The sequence below is a fragment of the Aphelocoma coerulescens genome, chromosome 18 (assembly GCF_041296385.1).
Source record: "Aphelocoma coerulescens isolate FSJ_1873_10779 chromosome 18, UR_Acoe_1.0, whole genome shotgun sequence".
Classification (NCBI taxonomy): Eukaryota; Metazoa; Chordata; class Aves; order Passeriformes; family Corvidae; genus Aphelocoma; species Aphelocoma coerulescens.
The window spans coordinates 2,199,451-2,218,717 of NC_091031.1; the positions used below are offsets into that span (position 1 = coordinate 2,199,451).

Below are 19,267 nucleotides of genomic sequence, written 5' to 3' on the forward strand. Positions count from 1 at the left end.
TCATGTAGCTCCTCTCGAGCAAAGCAGCTGTGCCAGAACAACTTGAACTCCTGATTTTCAGCTCCCTCGGAACAGTCACTTCAAAGCCCTGAGCATCAAGCTGAGCCTTTCAAAGACTTTCACTGGATGTAATTGTCAATTTAATCCCGATATTTGGAGTTTAGGGCTCAGTGCTTTGTGAGGATAATCCCTCTTGCACCATAACCTAATACCTAACAAATTGCTGCTACACCCCTTTTATGACTCTCTTTTCCCATTATGTAAACAATAGGGGTGAATTTTTGTTCGGTGACAACTTCAGTCAACAGCCAGTTTGTAAAACATTAAGCAAAACAATGTGAAGATCTGGGTTCCAGGATAATTCTGTTCTGAGATTAAATCAAGAAGAAAACAACCCCAAAACCTCCAAATTAAACTGGGTGCTCACTCTCACCCCCACACATGGAAGTGGTGTCTCTCTCTCTCTCTCTCTCTCCAGTGTTGCTTTAGCAATCACCTCAGTTTCCTGCTTCATTTTGGAAATGATCTGAAAGGTTTCCAGTTTTAGTCATTGTTGTGTAACCCTGGAAGGGTTTCAGCTCAGAGACCAGAAATGTGACAAGTCAGAACCTTCGGAGCAGCTTTGGAATTGGCTACAGTAGTCATTCCTTTAAAAAAATCCATCACCCACAAAACCTAAATAAATCTATTGCAGGACAGCATTAAGGCTCTTTATTCTCTCTTTCCTTTCTTCCTTTCACTCTTTTTGTTGCAAAGGGACTTCTTCTGGTACTCACAGCCAACCCTTCTGATCCGGCCTTCCACTGTTCCAGGGTGCTCCAAGTCCAACCTGGCCTTGGACACTGCCAGGGATCCAGGGGCAGCCACAGCTTCCATGGGCACCCTGTGCCAGGGCCTGCCCACCCTCACAGGGAGAAATTTCTTCCCAATATCCCATCCAAGCCTGCTCTCTGTCAGTTTAAGCCAACATATTTAATGTTTGTCAGCTCAGATCCCCACAGGTCACTGAAGGCAGCTCTACAAGGGGAAAGGGAACACAAAACCCCCTAAACTGAGCCCAGAGCCAGGCCTGGGGGAGCAGGGATTTAGGAGAGGGGTTCCCACAACAGAGCATGACCAGGAGCATTCCAGTGGTGCTGCCTTCACAGGTGGAGCACATCCCAGAGGGAGCTTCAATCTCACATCCACAGTGACATCTTGGATGCCATCAGAGTGAAGCTTTTAAAAGGCTCAGCTTTCCCTTGAAAGCAAAAATTTTGTTCTTCGCATCCCTTCAGCTGAGACGAGTGAGTGCTGCAGGTCACCAAGGGCTCCATCAGCCTGCAGCCCACAGCTCTGCAGACATCACCCTGCAGGCGACCCCTGTCCCCTCCAGCATTTTTTGTACAAAATCCTCTCAACAGCAGATTAAAACATAGCAAGTACAGAAAGAAAAGAAAACACTGGAGTTGGAACTGGATGATCTTGAAGGTCCCTTCCAACCCAAACCATTCTGATTCTAACACACCCAACTCAGAGCAAAATGTTGTTTATTTCTTAGACTTCTTAGTCAATGGCTCCATACAGACAGGGAGCTAAAGAATCGATATCAAAGTGTTTACTGAGCATTTTAAAGAACAGACACAGGCACCAAAGAGCAGCAGAGCTTTGCAGATGTTTTCGAGTCATGCAGTGGTGCCGTGATCCCCATTGGAAGAAGGCACAGCAACAGATATATTGACATTTAATTCATCTAAGTGAAACCGGATCTGCTTAGAACAAAACCAATAAAAAAATAAAAACAAAAATGCAGAAGTTTGGCTCCTTAAAGTCAGGCAAGACAGAGTGAAAGCTGCTCCTTGGTGAAGTCTGGTTGCCCATTTCAGAGCCACAGGATGGGCTTAAATGGAAGCAGCTCCCTGCTTCCCACTCAGAGCAATTCCCAAAATCCATAGAAAGCTGCAAATGTCTATTTTGATTTATTTGCCCTGTATGCACTGCACGGCTGTAGCCAGGAGCCAGCAGTGGAAACACTGAAATACCGGGAGAGATGGAAAGTGCTGGCAACTCGAGGCTCTTGATTTGGGGCCTCGCTGCCATTCTTTGTCCCAGACACTTTGGCAGGAGGGAAACCTAAAACTGTTCCCTCTGGGGAGTCTCTTCCTCTTCTTAACCCTCAGCTCCCAGCAGCTCTTGCCCGGATGGGACCGGCCCCAGCAGGGACTGGGCACAGCAATCCCAGCTCAGCCTCCCCTCGTGCGGGGCTGGGTGGGTGCAGGGGCCCCAGGCTGCCCCAGTACGACTGAACCTGAACTGGGGCTGAGCTGGGGCAGCCCAGCAGGGAAAGAGAGTGACCAGGAGCACCTGAGCCAAGCCTCAGAGGTGACCCTGCCATGTATCCCACACTGGAATGGGGCAACTGGAACCCCCCAGGGCCACTGTTATCCCCTCCTCCTGCCAGGAAATTCCCGCTCCTGCCTGGAAATTCCTCCTCCTGGTTCTCTTCCCATCAGCTGAAAGCCATGTGAATTTTCATATTGAGCTGACAGGACCAGAGGGTGTCCATTTCTGCTCAAGCTCCTCTAGTTTCAGTTCTTAAAGGCGGTACAGTTGGTACACATCCTAGAACAGAAAATCATGGAACGGTTTGGGTTGGAAAGGACCTTAAAGATCATCTTGTTCCACCCCTGCCATGGGCAGGGACACCTTCACCTGCACCAGGGTGCTCCAAGCCCCGTCCAACCTGGCCTTGGACACTGCCAGGGACGGGGCAGCCATGCAGAGATGGCACAGCTGAAAAGTTTATTTTATATCCAGGTTTCTCCCTTTGGAAATCAGTAACCAACCTATTCCTTAATTCAGCAGGCCCCCGGGCTTTAATGCAAATTAGCTGTGAGGCAATCAAATACCAGTGCCAGCACTAATTAGCACTTCCTTCTCCCCTGACACACGGGTGTCTGCCCTGACGCCCAAGGAAGCTTCATTCCCATCCCACCCCATGCTGCACCTCATGGATTTCCCTCCGCCTTCAGAGCCACAGCAAAATTCCTCGAGGAACTTTTCCCCCCGGCCCTTGTTGGCCAGGAGCAGAACAGTTTGTTGCAGCTCTGAATAGCCATGATGTCATTAATGAATTAATGCGTTCAGCAGTAGGTGAGTGGCAGGTCAGGAACAATGCAGAACGAGATCAGAGAGTGCTGAGCACTCGTTTAACGGAGCCAACACCCTCAGCTCCCTTATTTGCTGTTCTGTCCCTTCCCAAAACACAACAGGTTATTAATAATCTGGGAATCTGGGGGCAGGCAGGAGCTGCTATTCCAAAAGGGTTCTTCCAGTCTCAGGAACAGCTTCCTGTACGTCGCCCTGTGCAGCTCTGCTTCCTGAGGCAGGCAGCGCACTCCTCTCCTTCCTGTCTGCTGGAAACCAAGGAGCCAGGAAAGTGCACTGGGACAGCACAACTTGGAGGCACTGTAACCCCAGCTGGGTCCCTTATCCAGGGATATTCCAATATTCCTGTGTGCCTTATTCCAGTCTGTGGAACAGCAAAGGTGCAGACAGGGCAGATCGACCTCTGGCATTCCTGTGGGGCTCAGTGCTCCCAGTCCTGCGCCCCAGAGAAGGGAAGGTGACCTGGCTATCACCAAGAAGGTCAGAGAAGCTCTGAGATCACCTGTGCAGGTCCTGATCCTGCCAATCCCAAAGGCTGCAGCTCCCAGCCGGGAATCCCTGTGCTGGTGTCCACGGAGTTTGGAGCAGATGCTTTGTTGCTGCATTTTACAGGAACAGAACAAATCTGACTCCCAAGTGAACACGAGTGAGCTCCATACGACAGATCGGGAGGGGAAATGTGAGCAGGAAGCCTGAGGATCTCTGATTTAGGATTTTTCTTCCCCAATCCTTGTAGGAAGTTCCCTGAGGTCCAGCTTGACATCACTTATTAACAGGCAGGGGAGACAGGAACACTGTCAAGCCACCACTGATCCCAACTTCAGGCCACTGACTTCAGCAGGAATTCTGCTCTAACACTCAGAAACTGCCTCATCCCACCTAAAAAAATATCCCAAAAGCCAATTAAATCACCAAAGCCTTTACATTTTCAGAACTAACATCAGATCTAACAGTGAAAACATCATTTTGCATTATTTTTCTGCGGAAATGGGAAGGAGAATTGAAAAAAACAACAAAAAAATGCAAATAAAATTAATCACATCCACTATGACTGAATTTTTTAGGAAATACCATCCAAAACTTCTGACTCAGACTTTCAAACTCATTCCTAAATTAAAGAGAGGTTGAGATACAGCTGAGTGTCAAGTCAAACAATGTGTCAGTGCTTTTTTCTCTTTAGGAAAAGCACCAGAAAACTGTGAGTGACACAGATAAGGTAGGCAGTCAAATACTGAACTTCAGGAAGTCAATTTATCCATCAGCACTGGGGGTGAGGAACCACTGTTTGCTTTTCTGAGCAGCTTCGTGTGACTGTCCTTTCATTTGGGAGCACAGATAAAGCAGAAATCCACCTCTGATACGATTTTCCACCCAAATCTGATTTTCCTCTCCATTCTCTATCCCCAGCCAAAGCCCAGAGTCCTCCAGAGCACCCCGAGTTTCTGGCCCCTCATCCAAACCAAAGCACGTTTGTGGGCTCTGGATGTCACCACGTTTCTCAGCCGGCCTGTGAAGTGGATTAAATGCTCTCAGAGCTCAGGGGGCTGATCCAAACCCCGCCGAAGGCAGCACAGGGGTTGTGTTTGATCTCCTGCTCCGGATCCCAGCTGGCACTTGGGTTTCTCAGTATCACCACAGGCAGCATCCACCTCGGGATTGGCTTGGCCTGCTGGAATTGCAGCAGCACTTTCTAAGAAACCAGGACTTTGTTAAACCTTCACTCCCTTTTTTTTTTGGTCCGCAGACTTTGGCAGAGTTATGAGTTTCCATATTGTCATTTAACTCCACAGAGAGTCTGGAGGAAATTCAGGGTTGGGATGATTTTCTCAGAGCTGACTTTAAACACCTTTTGGAGCAGACATTGGTCTGTCCATCCCTCCATTCCTCCATCCATCCATCCATCCATCCATCCATCCATCCATCCATCCATCCCTCCCTCCCTCCATCCATCCATCCATCCATCCATCCATCCATCCATCCATCCATCCATCCATCCCTCCCTCCATCCATCCATCCATCCATCCATCCATCCATCCATCCATCCCTCCATCCATCCATCCATCCATCCCTCCATCCATCCCTCCCTCCATCCATTCCTCCATCCATCCATCCATCCATCCATCCATCCATCCATCCATCCATCCATCCATCCTCATCCATCCATCCCTCCATCCATCCATCCATCCATCCATCCATCCATCCATCCATCCATCCATCCCTCCCTCCCTCCATCCATCCATCCATCCATCCATCCATCCATCCATCCATCCCTCCATCCATCCCTCCCTCCATCCATCCTCATCCATCCATCCATCCATCCATCCATCCATCTATCCATCCCTCCCTCCATCCATCCATCCCTCCATCCATCCATCCTCATCCATCCATCCATCTTCATCCATCCATCCATCCATCCATCCATCCATCCATCCATCCATCCATCCATCCTCATCCATCCAATCCATCCATCCATCCATCCCTCCATCCATCCATCCATCCATCCATCCATCCATCCATCCATCCATCCATCCATCCATCCATCCTCCCGTCTCAGCAGGGCTGCCTGTGGCCTGGAAAGGGAGTTCATCCTGAAACCCAGGAGTTATTTCCTCGGAGCTGACTCTCAGCATGGTGCTGGCCACTCTTGGATTCCACTGCCATTCCCTTCCCAAGCCCAACACTCTGATTTACAGAATCTTGGTGTTTTGCAAGCCAGATAATTGAAATAGTGTGGAAAAACACAGGTAGCGGTGTGTGTTTGGGCCCTATATTCCAGAATTTTATTTTAACCTCAGTGTTCAGATTGAATAACTTCAGTTTTGGTCTCCTGAACCTGTCCCACAGCTTGTTCCTGATCACTTGAGGGAGTTACAGATGCAAAAAATAGGATTCTAAGCAATATTAAGATAGGCAGAATATCCCTTCAAACCTCTCTTCTCCCCCATTTTTAAAACATCCTTGGATGAGTTACTCATTCCTCTAAAGATGGAAACATTGACCCTAAATCAATCATTTATGCCAGGCCTGCACTTTAATGATTGTCCACATCAAATATTTCCTGGGATGAGCTACACCCATCATCTCTGACTCCAGTTTCAACTTTCACCTCTCTTCTCCATCCACAGCCAGATTCAGATCTTCATCCTTAAGATCCTTTTCAATATTTCCACCGGCACCAGTGAGTCCTTACCTGCAGCAATTCCCCGTTCTTTGGATCAATGTATCACCTCTGAAACAGCATTTCTCACATCTAATCCTATTTTTTTTTATGTCTTCCCACTCTCCTGCTCTTCAGAGTTGTATTTGGGAGCATTCTGAGTTCTCAGAGGTAACTGAGGGAAGGTTTTCCTTGCTGGGTATTACTGTATCCTGCAGCCGTAGGGAGGAGAGGAGAGATCCAACAGGCAGGAATTGTGCAGCAAGATTGATTTATTTAATTATTTCACAAACTCTTTTATAGACTTTTTTCTTCATAGTCTAATTGCACAAAGGATCAGCCACCCCTTGGGGTGATTGGCTAAAATCCTAAAACATCCATTGTCAAAATATTTTTCTGCTGTACCATAAACAAGGCTTTGCAAGGTCGCAGGTGTTTATAGAGCTCTGCTACTATCTTTGTGAGAGAGAAAAGTATCTCACGGGCTTAGAAAGAAGCAGGAAAATGTCTTGCTAACAGCATTTTTGTATCCACAGCTGGGTTCTTTCTCTCCTGTGCACGTGGCAATAATTGCAGGGACACTGGGAAGGACCTTCCCAATCTGCCTGGCCCACTTTAAAAAGGTTCTTTTCATGCTGCTGAAAAACCTTTGAACCTTGACCATCTTTATTTCATTTGTGTTGATTGCTACCAGCATTATTAATGTAATTTCCTATTTTCTTTATTTTTGTACCCATTTTCATCCACTCTGTGTCAAACCAGCCCTTGCCAGACTGGTTTGGTGGCAAATCCCAAACTTCTTCCATGGGAATCCCAAGGAATGGAGCCTTCAATCAGCTTCTCAAGGGCTGGAGAGGAACCCCAGGCCAGGAATGTGGGATAACGACTATCTAAGAGCTGAGATATTGGGTTTAAATCTAAGGAAAACCTTCATGCAAATATTTAAATATAAGCACATAATAAGAATGAACATAAACCTGCTGCAAATCTTCCTAAAACTGGAGCCAGAAAGGTAAAATCTTCAGTGAAGGCTTTGTAAAAAACCACTGGAGGAATGCAACAAATTGGTTTTTTCAGTCCTATATTAATGAATTTATCAGCAAATCCTTCAGCTGCCTCAGGGGTAGTTAATATTATTTTTTGTCCAAAATACTGATCTGTTTCCAAAAATGACAACACTTATTTAAAAATAAACGAAACAAAAAAGAAGCATATATCTAGAAGTTGCCATTGATAAAAAAATTAAATGTAGGGATGTTTTAAATCAGATTTTTGCCTCCCTGTGACTTGCACAGAGGCTGATTTGTCCCCCTCAAGGCCTGGGATCTGAGACTCTGTGGTCGCCCTTTGTGTGGAGGGTTTTCCCCCAGCACTGCTGAGTGAAGGAGCTGCTTAATGGGAATTGAGCCCGTTCCAAGCTGTTTGCCACGGAGCTGCTCAGCCAGCCGTGTTTTTCCTGTTTTACCTCTCCAGGCAAACAGTGTGAAGGAGCGAGCAGATCTTATCAGAGCCCATGTTAACAAAAATACATCAAATAAAAACCTGCTACATTGCAAATGTCAACACTCCACACACAAAAAGTGATATCTAAACTGCAGTAGGGTTGATTTTATTGCCAAAGCAATTCCCAAAGATTGTTTTGAGAGACAACTTTTCTACTTGGCCTCACAGGTGCTGTGGGTCTGTGAAATAAATGCCTCTCTCATTTATTATACATTGAATTTACAGGGGTGCTGTCACCAGAGACAAGAGTGTGGCTAAAGAGAATTTCACCCTCTGGTTTGAAACTTACTGCCACTGTCCCCAGATTAGTTGGGAGTTGGATGAATGATTGGCCATCAAAATTAAATTAACTTCAGAGGTGATGTATGCAGCCTCAGTGGGAGATTGATCCTATTTTGTGTCCTATATTTTCCCTGGGTCATTCTTACTCCCGTTTTCACTGAATCAAATGGAATTACAGCATCACTTGCTCCCGCTCAGAGCCAGAGTCCTTCCGAAGTCGCACAAATCCAAAGGTGATTAATGAAACCCCAAATCACTCCCAAGGCCTGCCCAGCCCCGAATCATGAGCTCGGGCTGGCAGCATTCCTCTTCAGGAACATTCCGTATGGTGCTAAGCTCCATCACCTCGGGAGGAGAGGATCTCCGGGAAGTGAAGTCTGTGAAGAACACAAAGCAGTGTTTCCCACAGAAAAAAAAAACCCAGAAAACATCACTCGGGTGTCTTATATGGGAGCAACTGTGAGGCTGATCGCGCTCGGGAGGGAAAGCACGGATTAAGGAGAAGTAAAAAGCGACCTCAGAGGTGCTGGCAGGAGGCCAGGAGTGCTGGAACAAAGGGAAAGCCATCTGAGAGCAGCAATGGCCCAAACATCCGCGAGGATGAGCCTCCAGCCCATCGCAATGCTGGAGGGATGAAGCCATGTCCCCGATGTCCCCGCTGCTGCCAAGGCCCCGCAGTCACACAGGACTCTGCTCCTGCTGTCTGAAGGAGCTGCCAGGGGCTCCAGCCACGCCGTGACGTGTGTTGGTAATTATGATATTCTGCCATCAGTTTGCTCTCGGGGTGTTTTTCCAATCAGGCTCAGAGATCTCTTTGTTCTGCCGTGTAAAACCTGCCTTTGAGGTCACTCCTCGCCTCCCACACCCTTGGCTGTTTATGGATGGCCTCGCAAAGCTCAGAGCCCATTTCCCATTGAGGAAGACAAGGAACAGGTTGTGTCATTGTCTGGCTCGATTGTTCTCCAGAACGAATTCCAAGGAGAGGAACAGCTCACCAGCTTGGGGCTTTATTGTTGCAAAAGCCTCCAGTCAACAATGAAAGGATGTGCAGGGTACCAGTCACGACTGAGAGAAAAATCTGCTTTTCCTATTAAAAAATGAATGGGAACAATCTCCATTGATTTGAAAGGAAAATTGGTGAAAGGTCCAAGGGCCACCTACTTGAAATGAGTGCTAAGGGCCATTTCTGATGTCACCAAAACAGGTGGCTCTGGATTTCTATGTGTGGCAGAGGTTTGTAGGGACATCCCAAGGGATGCCAAACTTTCTGTGCTTTGGTTCAGGGTAGAGGGACAGATTTTGGCACCCTAACCTGCATTTCCTTAAAGCTGCAGGCAGCACATTGTCCTGTCCTGGTCCTGGGCATTGTATCAGTTTAGACAGAACTCTGGGATCTTCCAGAAGAAAAGGATCCTTATTGCAGGAGGGATGAAATATTGCCCCTCCACATTGAACAGGGAACCTTTTCTTCCACTGTTGCTTTGGGACTCGCTCCTGCAAGGTCTTGTCTGTCAGCAAATGCAATCGGGTTTAAGAGCCTGAATTACCATCCTGGAAATCACCGGGAATTATTTTGGCGCTATAAAATAAAGCAAGGGCGGAAGTTCTCCAGCAGATTTGGGCCAGCACGCTCAGCACCCTGCAGAAAGGAGCCTTTAGCTCTCAGAACCATTCCTTGTGTCCAGGACAGCCACTCATTAGGGCTCTGTGCAGGGAGCTTAGATTTCACTCGCTTGGAAGATATTCCTCCCGACCCCCTGGGACACACAGGCTCTGGTTGGTTTGGAAAACAAAATGATTAACGGCATTTCCCAAGTTTTTCCACTGAGCAGATTTGAGCCGAGCTCTGTCACAAGCTGAAGAATTTGCAGGAATAGTGTCAATCTGATGTCATAGTGGCAATAAATCCTATTGTACTGGATTACATTTTACCCGTTAAAATGCTCTGACCTATTGTCATCCAAGTGGAACCACATTCCACTGGCTGCTCAAAAGGTTCTGATTTCACTCCCGATTGTTGCCAGGGCAACTGCACCTCCATCCAAAACTGCTTCACCAGTCATTGAGCTCCATTTGAACAGACCCTTGCAGATAAAGCAAAGCACTAATTACTTATCCCCACTGAAAAAAGTCCAAATCAAACCTTTCTGAGGCCTGAATAACAGAAATTCGCAGCAGTTGTTGGAGGGTTACTTGGGGTTTTCTGCATGAGGCACCAATTGCCTGCTTTCTTTGTGGAATAACTGGTTGTGGTGACAAAATACCATGAAAAGATTAATATTCTTAGGCTATCCAAAGCAAGAGTGCACTGGAAATCTCACCACAGGCCGCTCCTGGAAAGAGTCCTCACTCCGTTGTGGAAAACTAGAGGATTTTAATGAATAGTCAAACAGCTGCTGAAGGCTTGGGAGGGGAAATAGAAATATATGAATTTCCCCATTGAGATTTCTGGTGGAAAGTGGCCTGTGTTTTATGGCCTCTGCTTTTATTAAATGAACATCATCTCCGTGGTTCAGAGTTGTCTCAATCTACCCTTGAGTGGGACAAAGCCAGGTAGAAAATTGCTCTTTCTCCCAGGGCTGCTGGGGATCAGCATTTCCTGGAGAGCAAAAAGGACCACTTGGCCATCAAAGATCGGGTCTGTAAAGGCAAGAGTGAGCAGGGCCAGGGGATGCTGGTTCTGCCACTCCAAGCCAGTGCCCCAGTGCTGACACGCACAGAATTCGGTACCAGTTTGACCAGTTTGACACCAGCTTGAGAGAGAACATTTTAAAAGGAACTGGAGATGCTTTGTGAAGTTGTCTCAGGAATGGAGATGCCTTTATTACACGTGGAAGATTTCCAGCTGGTGTTGCTCTTCTATCCAGATGAGTCTCTTCACACAGCTCTGTGAGCCCCTCTCTTGGTTTTCCCTTGAGGAAAACTTGCCTGAAAAAATGGTTGTTCACCAAAATTGCCTCTTTTTTCAGTTTGTTTGCCAGACTGTTGATTTTTATCAAATGTCAGCTCTTAGCTCTTCTCAGGGAAGTGCTGACCTACTCTCCTGTACCACGACAGCAAAGAGAACCCCAAAATTCAGTGGTTCCTCTGCTGAACTTTTCCACAGGAAATTAAGGGCTGAAGCCGTCTCCACTCTTCCAATTCCCCACCCCACTGTGTCACCACCAAGAGTTGAGGAGTTGAAGATTATCCACCCCACTCTGCACCCTCAGAACATGAATTTAGCTGCTTTAAAAAGAGGAACCAATGAGGGAATCATGACTGGAAAATACAAGAAATGAACAGTTCCTTGTGAAATGCAGCACAGAGACTTCTTGAATTACAGCTTTGCCTCCTGCCAGACAGGACAGACGAGTCCTCTTTTACAACTGAAGATGAAAAGATGAAGAATCAAATCAAGCCCTTAACCCGGTTTAAAAGCAGACAGAAATGTGGGGTGGTATTTGCTTGTTGGGCTCGTTTGTATTTATCACGTGGCAGTTTAATTGCACAATGAATTACTGGAAGGGGGAGTTCTGTTACCAAACTTTCTCACCAAAAGCTCGGGGGGGAGAGTATTGGGCAAGAAAGGTGACTAATGAAAGAAAAAGGGGCAGAGCATCAGCCCATCTCCAGAATTTCAGTCACGCCAGGGAACACTGAGGTGAGGGAGCAGCGTCCTGGTGAAAGGCAGAAACTGTCTCAGCGTGAAGTGTTTCCCACCTGACCTTTCCACGAGCTGTTCCGAACCTCTGCTGGCACAGGGGCGGCTCACACGTCAACCTTCGTGTCTGGCAACGCATCCTTTGCTAAAGTCTTCTTTCTTTAGAAACCGATCCATCAGTCCCTGCCCTTTCTGCCTCCGGAGTGCCAGGTACAGCCGTCCTGGGGAGGACCTGGCTGGTATTTCTGACACTTCTAGCACAGAGAGGTTGCTGCACTAATGAAGCCCATCTAAAATACGGATTGCCTGGATATTGCCTGAATTTAGCGAGTTTGCAGCTGGTTAACTCTGATTGATCAGCTGACATTTGCTGAGCGCTGCCAAACCATCCATCAGCAAGTGCTGCAATAATCCTGGTTTTGTTGGTAATAGATCAACTGCCCGAGCTCTGCGGGGCTCAGCTGATTTAGCAGCACCAATCTCATTGTCCACTGCATTCACACCTTTTCCAGGTTAGGAATTAGGAGAGTGCAGCTGAATGTCTGCTCTCGTCTCAGAAATGCTCAGAAGCATGGTGGAGTGTGGGATGGAGAGAAGAGAAGAGAAGAGAAGAGAAGAGAAGAGAAGAGAAGAGAAGAGAAGAGAAGAGAAGAGAAGAGAAGAGAAGAGAAGAGAAGAGAAGAGAAGAGAAGAGAAGAGAAGAGAAGAGAAGAGAAGAGAAGAGAAGAGAAGAGAAGAGAAGAGTTGATCAGTGAAGTCTTTGCAGAGACCATGAAAGTTGATTTTCCTCCTTTCCTTCATTCAGTGACTAATTTCTGTTACTGTAACTAGGAGTAAGAGAGTTTATCCCCACCGAAACTTAAATTTTCACTTCCTCTTCTCCACCTCACTTCCCTCTCCATTCTGGCTCTAGCAAGAGCTCACAACAATACTACAGAAAACACTATAAAAGAAGAGGGTTTGTTTTTTAAATGTTTATAATCACACTCTGTATCACCATCCCCACGGGGAATGAGTCAGGGCTCCCAGGAGAACACAATCCCAGAAGACAGGAAAATGATGTAACACCAGGACATTGCAAAGTTTTTTGATCTGGGCAGAGCACCTCTCACAGCCTGGATCCCCTCTGGATTTCCAGGCTTGTGGTGGCCACTGCCATGGGAAAGACCTTTGCTCCACAGGCCAAGGCCAAGGATTTGAGGAAGTCTGACAACCAGGAAGATGCAGAAGCCAGGACTGTGTAGCCAAAGCCCTGGCAAAGGCATTCCAAGCCTTTCAGTGACAGCTGCATTGTCTCCCTCTGCCATCTTTCAGCTTGCTCTGTCTGCCAGGGGAGCTTTACCAGACATGTAACCTGCACCATGGCTGCAGGACTGAAAACCCCAAAGAGACAGCAAGGAAAGGAAATCCTGCCCCAGCTCTGCCTCCTGGGTGACCTTCCCAGATCCTCAGCCTGCTCAGAAGGGTTTTGCTGCTTTTAGGACAGCTTCAAATGTTTGCTCAGGGTTTAGAAATATAGAAATAGAGGGATTTCTAGGGGGGATGAGCAGGATCCTTTTTCCTCACGTTTGTTTGTGGATTTTCATAGTGTAGGAGGGGGAGCATCTCTCGGCAGGCTCTTTGCACAGACACATTTGGGTACAGGTCACACAGGTGCTCCTGCACAGACACTCACATCCAGCAAAGTTGTGTCCATGCCTGTTCCTCAGGCCTTCGCTGCTTGGCCCACACTCATCCAACCATCCCAACAAACCCTGAGCAGGCTCCCAGGGCAGGCTCTGGGCAGGCTGATCCTTCTGATTCATTTCAGCCACCCTTTCTCACAGTCTGCAACCCTCAATTTCCTCGGAGTGAGCCCAGAGTGCCGGTGCTGCTCTGCCCTCCTCACTCAGGAATTCTTGTGGGCAGCTTTGCTGCTCCTCTGGTGATGAGAGGGTGCTGAACTCCTCCCGAAGTGGACAGAAAGGAACAGAAAGGGTCAGCCCCACGGGCTGTGTGGTCTCACATCCCATCCCCAGCAGTGGCCGATGCCGAACGCTCCAGGGGAAGGTGTCAGAGCCCTGCAGCCGGCAGCTAGGAAGGGTTTCCCTCCTCCGACAAGTTCTCACCCTGATCTGCGGTAATTAGAGCCTGGCTCAGCCCTGCAATTACACAGCTTAACACCCTCCCTGAAACTCGAACAAGCACCAGAGCTCTGCCTCTCTTTAATATTCAAATGAACGCTGTCCTGCTGAATTCCAGCCACACGAACCGTGCTTCCAAACAACAACCAGCGAGCTGCCAGGTTACACGCCAAACACCCCTCCAGCTGAACGAGATAAGCAGTTTATGCCCACACAGGTTGTTTAGTTAGTTTAAAGCTCTCTAAGGCAACAGAATTTCTGTTTACGTATACAAACACGGGGAAAAGAGCAATTAAGGAAGTGAGAAATGGGCTTTACCTTAAAGTCCTGCTGGGGGTTGAAAGAATCTCTGCTTCACTCCCTCCTTTCTTTTCCTCTGTCTCTCTCCCTCTCTTCTTGCATGGCTGGACTGACAGGTTGGCAGAGCTGAGAACGACAGGTTGGGTTTGTTTTTTTAGACACAACTCCTCCCCCTCTCAAAGAGAAGGAAAAAAAAAAAAAGCAAGACTGTTTGGGAAAAGTTCACAGAAAATCCCGTCCTTTCAGCACATTTGAACTGGTGAGAAAAATGCTACTTTGGGGAGCCCAGCAGTTTTCCAATTGTTTTTCTCAAAAAGGCTCAAGGTCTGCTTTGCAATAAGCATGAAGCAACCAAAGGATTTACACCAGGAACTGACTTGACCCCAAACCTTCCCCATTTCCCTGATAATTGATCCAGAGGTAATTACAGCCCCTTTAGTGCAGCCTTGACAAGCGGGCTTTGGCAAAAGTGGAAAGGGCTTTTTGAAGGCAGCACAAATATCTTTGGGCCTTGGATTTTATCCTTGCATCCCAGCACCACTCTGTGTAATAAATGTCACCAACAGATGTCTGAAAACCTAATTTTTTCCCTCAGAACCCTGTGCTGCTGCTAACTTGCCCTCACAGCAGGTTATTTTAGATTCCTCTAATACTCCATGCTCTGAACTGGTTGCAGAGACACCAGCTCAGCTTCTGTCCCTGTCACCTGAGAGGTGAGAGGATCCCAGAGAGCTGGGGGAGGTTTCTAACAGACCATAATGACCCCAGAAATGAGGTCAGTGTCCAAAGCTTCCACTTCCCCAGGCCTTCCCAGGTGTTCTGGCTCAGGTGGACAAAACACATCCCTGGGAATGCTCTACTGCCATGTTTTTAATCTCAGCCCTTTGGAGAGTGTTAGAACCAAGACGCAGACACTGATCTCACCCTGGCTTTATCACTAAGTTCTTAGATTAGGGCTGTGCCAAACAAACTCTGCCTGCTCCTAATTCACTGCTGCTGCTTCCTGTGCCCTCCTGCCCGTGGAGCTTTGCACGAGTATCTGCTAATAAACGCCAGGAAAGAGCAGCCAAGAGGTTGGTGGCCGGTGATGAAACAGCTTCCACCCCTCCCACTCCCCCGCAATCTCCAGAAGAACGGACAGTCAGCCTCTTTCGGTCTCTAAAGCTTTTTTAAGTTGGCAGTTTGGGCACAAATCTGCAACTTCCAGGCCTGCTCTCTGCAGAGTCGCTGCCTCTGTCTCAAGCACGAAGAAAAACGAACACAGAGTAGACTAATGACTGTCATCTGCATAAATTTGCATCGCCGATTCCTTGAGCAGAATTTCATCTCCTCTGGGTCAGATTTGCAGCTGGGTTGTAACAATGAGGTTTCAGAGGCTTCCTTTACCTGGTCACTGGGGCTGGTGTCGCTCTGAGCTGAGCAGCAGCAGCAGCTCTGCGGAGCCAAAAGGGTTCCAAAAGTTTTGGAAAAAACCCCAGCCAGTTTAATTTAACATTACAGTGAGCTGGATTAGAGGTGAAACCAGCGGGTCTCACACGGAGTCGGTGCAACATCATATCCAAAAGTGTCTTGTTCCACTTCTTGCAAGCTCAGCTTTATCTCCGGCACCAGGGGAGGGCCACATCCATCTATTCCATCTCTTCCATCTATTCCAGGACTGATTTCCATTCCTCTTGCCTCCTGCAGAACCCATTCGCTCCCTGCCTCTTTCATCAGGCAACTGTTCTCAATTGTGCTCAGCTCCCCACTCAAGATCGACAGAGAGATAACACAAAAAGCTCCGAAATCTTTCCTGCCAGTGGAACAAGTTCCCTGAATCCAGACAAAACTGGGCAAAGTTCAGTGCTAATGGATCATGGCTGGAGGCACCACTGCCTGCTGAGGGAAGTGAGGAACTGTTCTTCAGGTTACAGCACGGTCACAGGCTACAGCTTTCTGCCTTAATTTCCAGTGCAGATGGATGGGGAGAAGAATTTAGCAGCATTAAGCACCCGCCAGTGTCGGCACTGCTGTATCGAAGGTCGATTTGCCAGCAGAGATCCAGCTGCAGCTTCCTTTGGCACTGATTTAGATTTCTCTCAGTCCTCCCTCCTCAGCATTATGAGGTTGGAGATCCAAAGCCTCCAAAAGATTTGCAGCTTGCAGAATCTTTAAGGTCTTTGGCAAAGGGGTTTGTTCTCTTTACTGATTCAGGTTACTTGCCCTGGCACCAAAGAACCATCAAAAACATGCCCAGCACGATGCTCTTGCTTTAGCTCTGGCATTTTCATCCCATATGGGAGTCCTGGAGAGGGAGACAAGCTGAGCAGCATCACAAGGAGAGAGAAATCTCCAATCTCCAGCTGTAGCTCCTGCCCAGTCGAAGCCCAGCCCTGGAGTGTGACAGTCACAGCTGTGTCTGCCCCAGGGGCCAGGGCTGAATTAAAGCCAAGAGCCCTCAGCTCTCAGCAAACACAGTTGCTGTAAGAGCTTCAAACCAGTCAATAAATGCACTTCAATTAAGCACTCCGGTGAGGTCAGGTTTCTTGTTTTTCCTGTTTAACCAGCAAGTTTCAAGACAGCCTCGTAATGAACCCTGGGAGCACAGCTCGTTAAGGCATCAGAAAAGTTGCAAAATTGCACCCGACTTTGGGTTGTTCTGTTCTGGTAGTTACACTCCCTAAAGGGAAAAACATAAACGAGGAAGGAACGTGTCTCATAATGTAGGAACTTAATCCCAAATGCCTTGATGCCAATGATGAGATTCCCATGGTTTCAGTGGGTTGTGGATCAATACAGCTGAGATAAATCCCATGTTTTCATGTCAGACTGGTGTTTCCCATTGATTTCCAGGTGGATCTGTGTTCCCTGTTTCCCTGTCCTGCCTTGAAAACCCTCCCTCAGTGCCTGCAAACACCCTTTGTCTCCACAGGTTTCTTGGGCAGGTCCAGCTGAGCAGACACTGGAGCCATCTATGTACAAAAAAGGGGAAAAAACCCCACATTTCAATCCCCAGCTTTTATCCTTTGGGAGTGTGGATCCCTCAGTCCACCCTGCAGTGACCACTGCTCCACATCTATCCCCTCCAACCCCACAAACACGTGCAGAACCCTTTTTGCACCCTGGCTGAGGCTGTTGCTCTAAATTTCCACCCATTCCAAGTTCAAACTCTCTTTTGATTCCATAAAAACTGCAGGTGCTGAATGTTTGATTGGATAGGGAGAAGGTCTCTGCAGAGAAGAGCAGCACAGGGGACAAAGTGTGGGACCTTCAGCGCTTACAGAGTGGTGGTCACATGAAAATCAGCACAAAAGTCCCTGTTTGGGGGCACAGAAAAGCCACGGGGGTGTCACAGAGCCTCTGGCACATCCCAGAGGGTGTTCAGGGTGTTGGGAATGACAGGAGGGCTCCAGTCCTTTTCCATGCATAATTCACCAAGAAATCAGCTGGCCAGCATGGAAATAATTTGAAATGAGCTGAGCCCTGAGGTATTACATTAACTGGATCTCTAGGGGAGGATGTGGATTACTGCAGCTGAATAGAGCCCTTATTTATCAGATGGAAAAGGTTAATGTCATTTCCTTTCCTCCATGGTTTTCCTCACCACATCCCTGTTTCTGGCGAGCAGGAGGTGCAGACAGTGTAAGAACATGTGCTTGATTGTTTAAATCACCAGAGCTGTTACTTCGGGCAGGGAGGGGGGTAAGAAATAAAGATTTCTGCTGGTTTCCTGGGGAGAATTACAGGGCTGGGAAACATAAAACACTGAGGAAAGGAAATGGGTTGTGGAGCACCTGAGCTTTGATTTGACACCCAAGAGTCCTAACTCAAGGAGGGAATTTGTGCATTCTCATCTACTGTGGTGCCTAATAAGAACCAGGATCAAACTAATCTAATGTTCTTATTCCATACTTTATAAAGCAAGAGTGCATTAAGAAAGGTCATTTTTTTTTACTCCTTAATGAAGTTTAAATACAGTTAAATTAAGTTCTACTAATAAAGAGTCTATGCTCTTTTCTAATTTGCCTCTGGAGTCTCAAGAGCTGTTGACCTAAAGATAAATATCAGAGCAGTTCAACTATCTATTATGTGCTCTGCTAATGATGTCAACAAGTTAATTCTAATGTCAACTGAGGAGAAAATTTCCATGTCAGGACCTAGCTTGGGCTAAGAGGAAAAAAAAAAGCTCTTTTTGTGATAAAAAGCTCAAGACATCCAGGTTGATTTCCCTGTCTCTGGCACAGGATATCCTGGGATAAGCCAGGTAGGGATGTTCTCCTCCTGCAGTAACTAAGGTGGACCTAAACCACACTAAATTCAGACTTCAGGAGAAGGATAAACATTTCTGACCACTTGGGAATTTCAAGATTCCAGGTGCTGGCTTCCTGCCTGTCCATGAAGAAGGATGAGTGTGGCATTGGGGTTTGGCTTCTGACCACAGCTCTTCTCTCCCCCAAGGTCTACAGGTACTCACTGCACATCCCCTGCACATTTCTGCTTGCCTCGCCATAGGTCAGAGATGGTTTGAGCTCTTCACCACCCTCTTGTTTCCAAAGCCATCAGCAGAACTTAATTCCATTCCTTAATTCCAGCCAGGCCTCATAAAAAGGCATCTGAATGCAGCTGTTGGTCTCTCTGCCTACACAAGATGTGAAATTACCTCCCAGTTTCCAGCTCCAGCTGCTTCCCTGTCCCTGTGTCTACCTCCAGGTTGGGCCAACCTCAGGCATGCTGCTCTCCTCTCTCCACATCCCACTACCCATGGAAAGAAATCCAGACTGAAGGGACAGGGGCAGATCCAGACGAGGGGCAGCACTTCTGGGTGATGCTGAGGTCGCCTTTCTGGCCCCAGCTTTCCATCCGTGACCTGAGTCAGTGGCTTTACCTTACCTTGCAGAGGTGCTTTGAGGACAAAAAATTCATATTTCAGGGCACGGCAGCGGGGCTGGCTAATTCCAGCTCTGAAGGAAACGGGGACAGAGATGCCCATTGACTCCTGTGGGATTTACAATGAGCCCTTATCCATTTTACATTGGCCCCGAGCAGCCATCTGAGGATAGCAGGGACTGACTATTAATTCCTGAGCAGGTAAACAATCAGCATCCCAGTGATAATGGAGTAAATTAATGGACG

General features: G+C 47.5%; 1 protein-coding gene across 4 annotated transcripts in view; it reads right to left on the minus strand.

The window, feature by feature from the left end:
* KCNJ16 (potassium inwardly rectifying channel subfamily J member 16) overlaps window positions 1-19,267 on the minus strand; it is a 35,108-nt gene that overhangs the window by 8,544 nt on the left and 7,297 nt on the right. For 2 of the 4 annotated variants that reach the window (XM_069032989.1, XM_069032990.1), the window contains exon 2: window positions 14,174-14,281. The exons of 1 other annotated variant lie outside the window; for it this stretch is intronic. The gene's annotated coding sequence lies outside the window, so the exon portion shown is untranslated. Of the gene's footprint in view, window positions 1-6,558; window positions 8,467-14,173; window positions 14,282-19,267 lie in introns of those variants that run through there. One more of the 4 variants, XR_011155838.1, reaches the window with a different exon arrangement.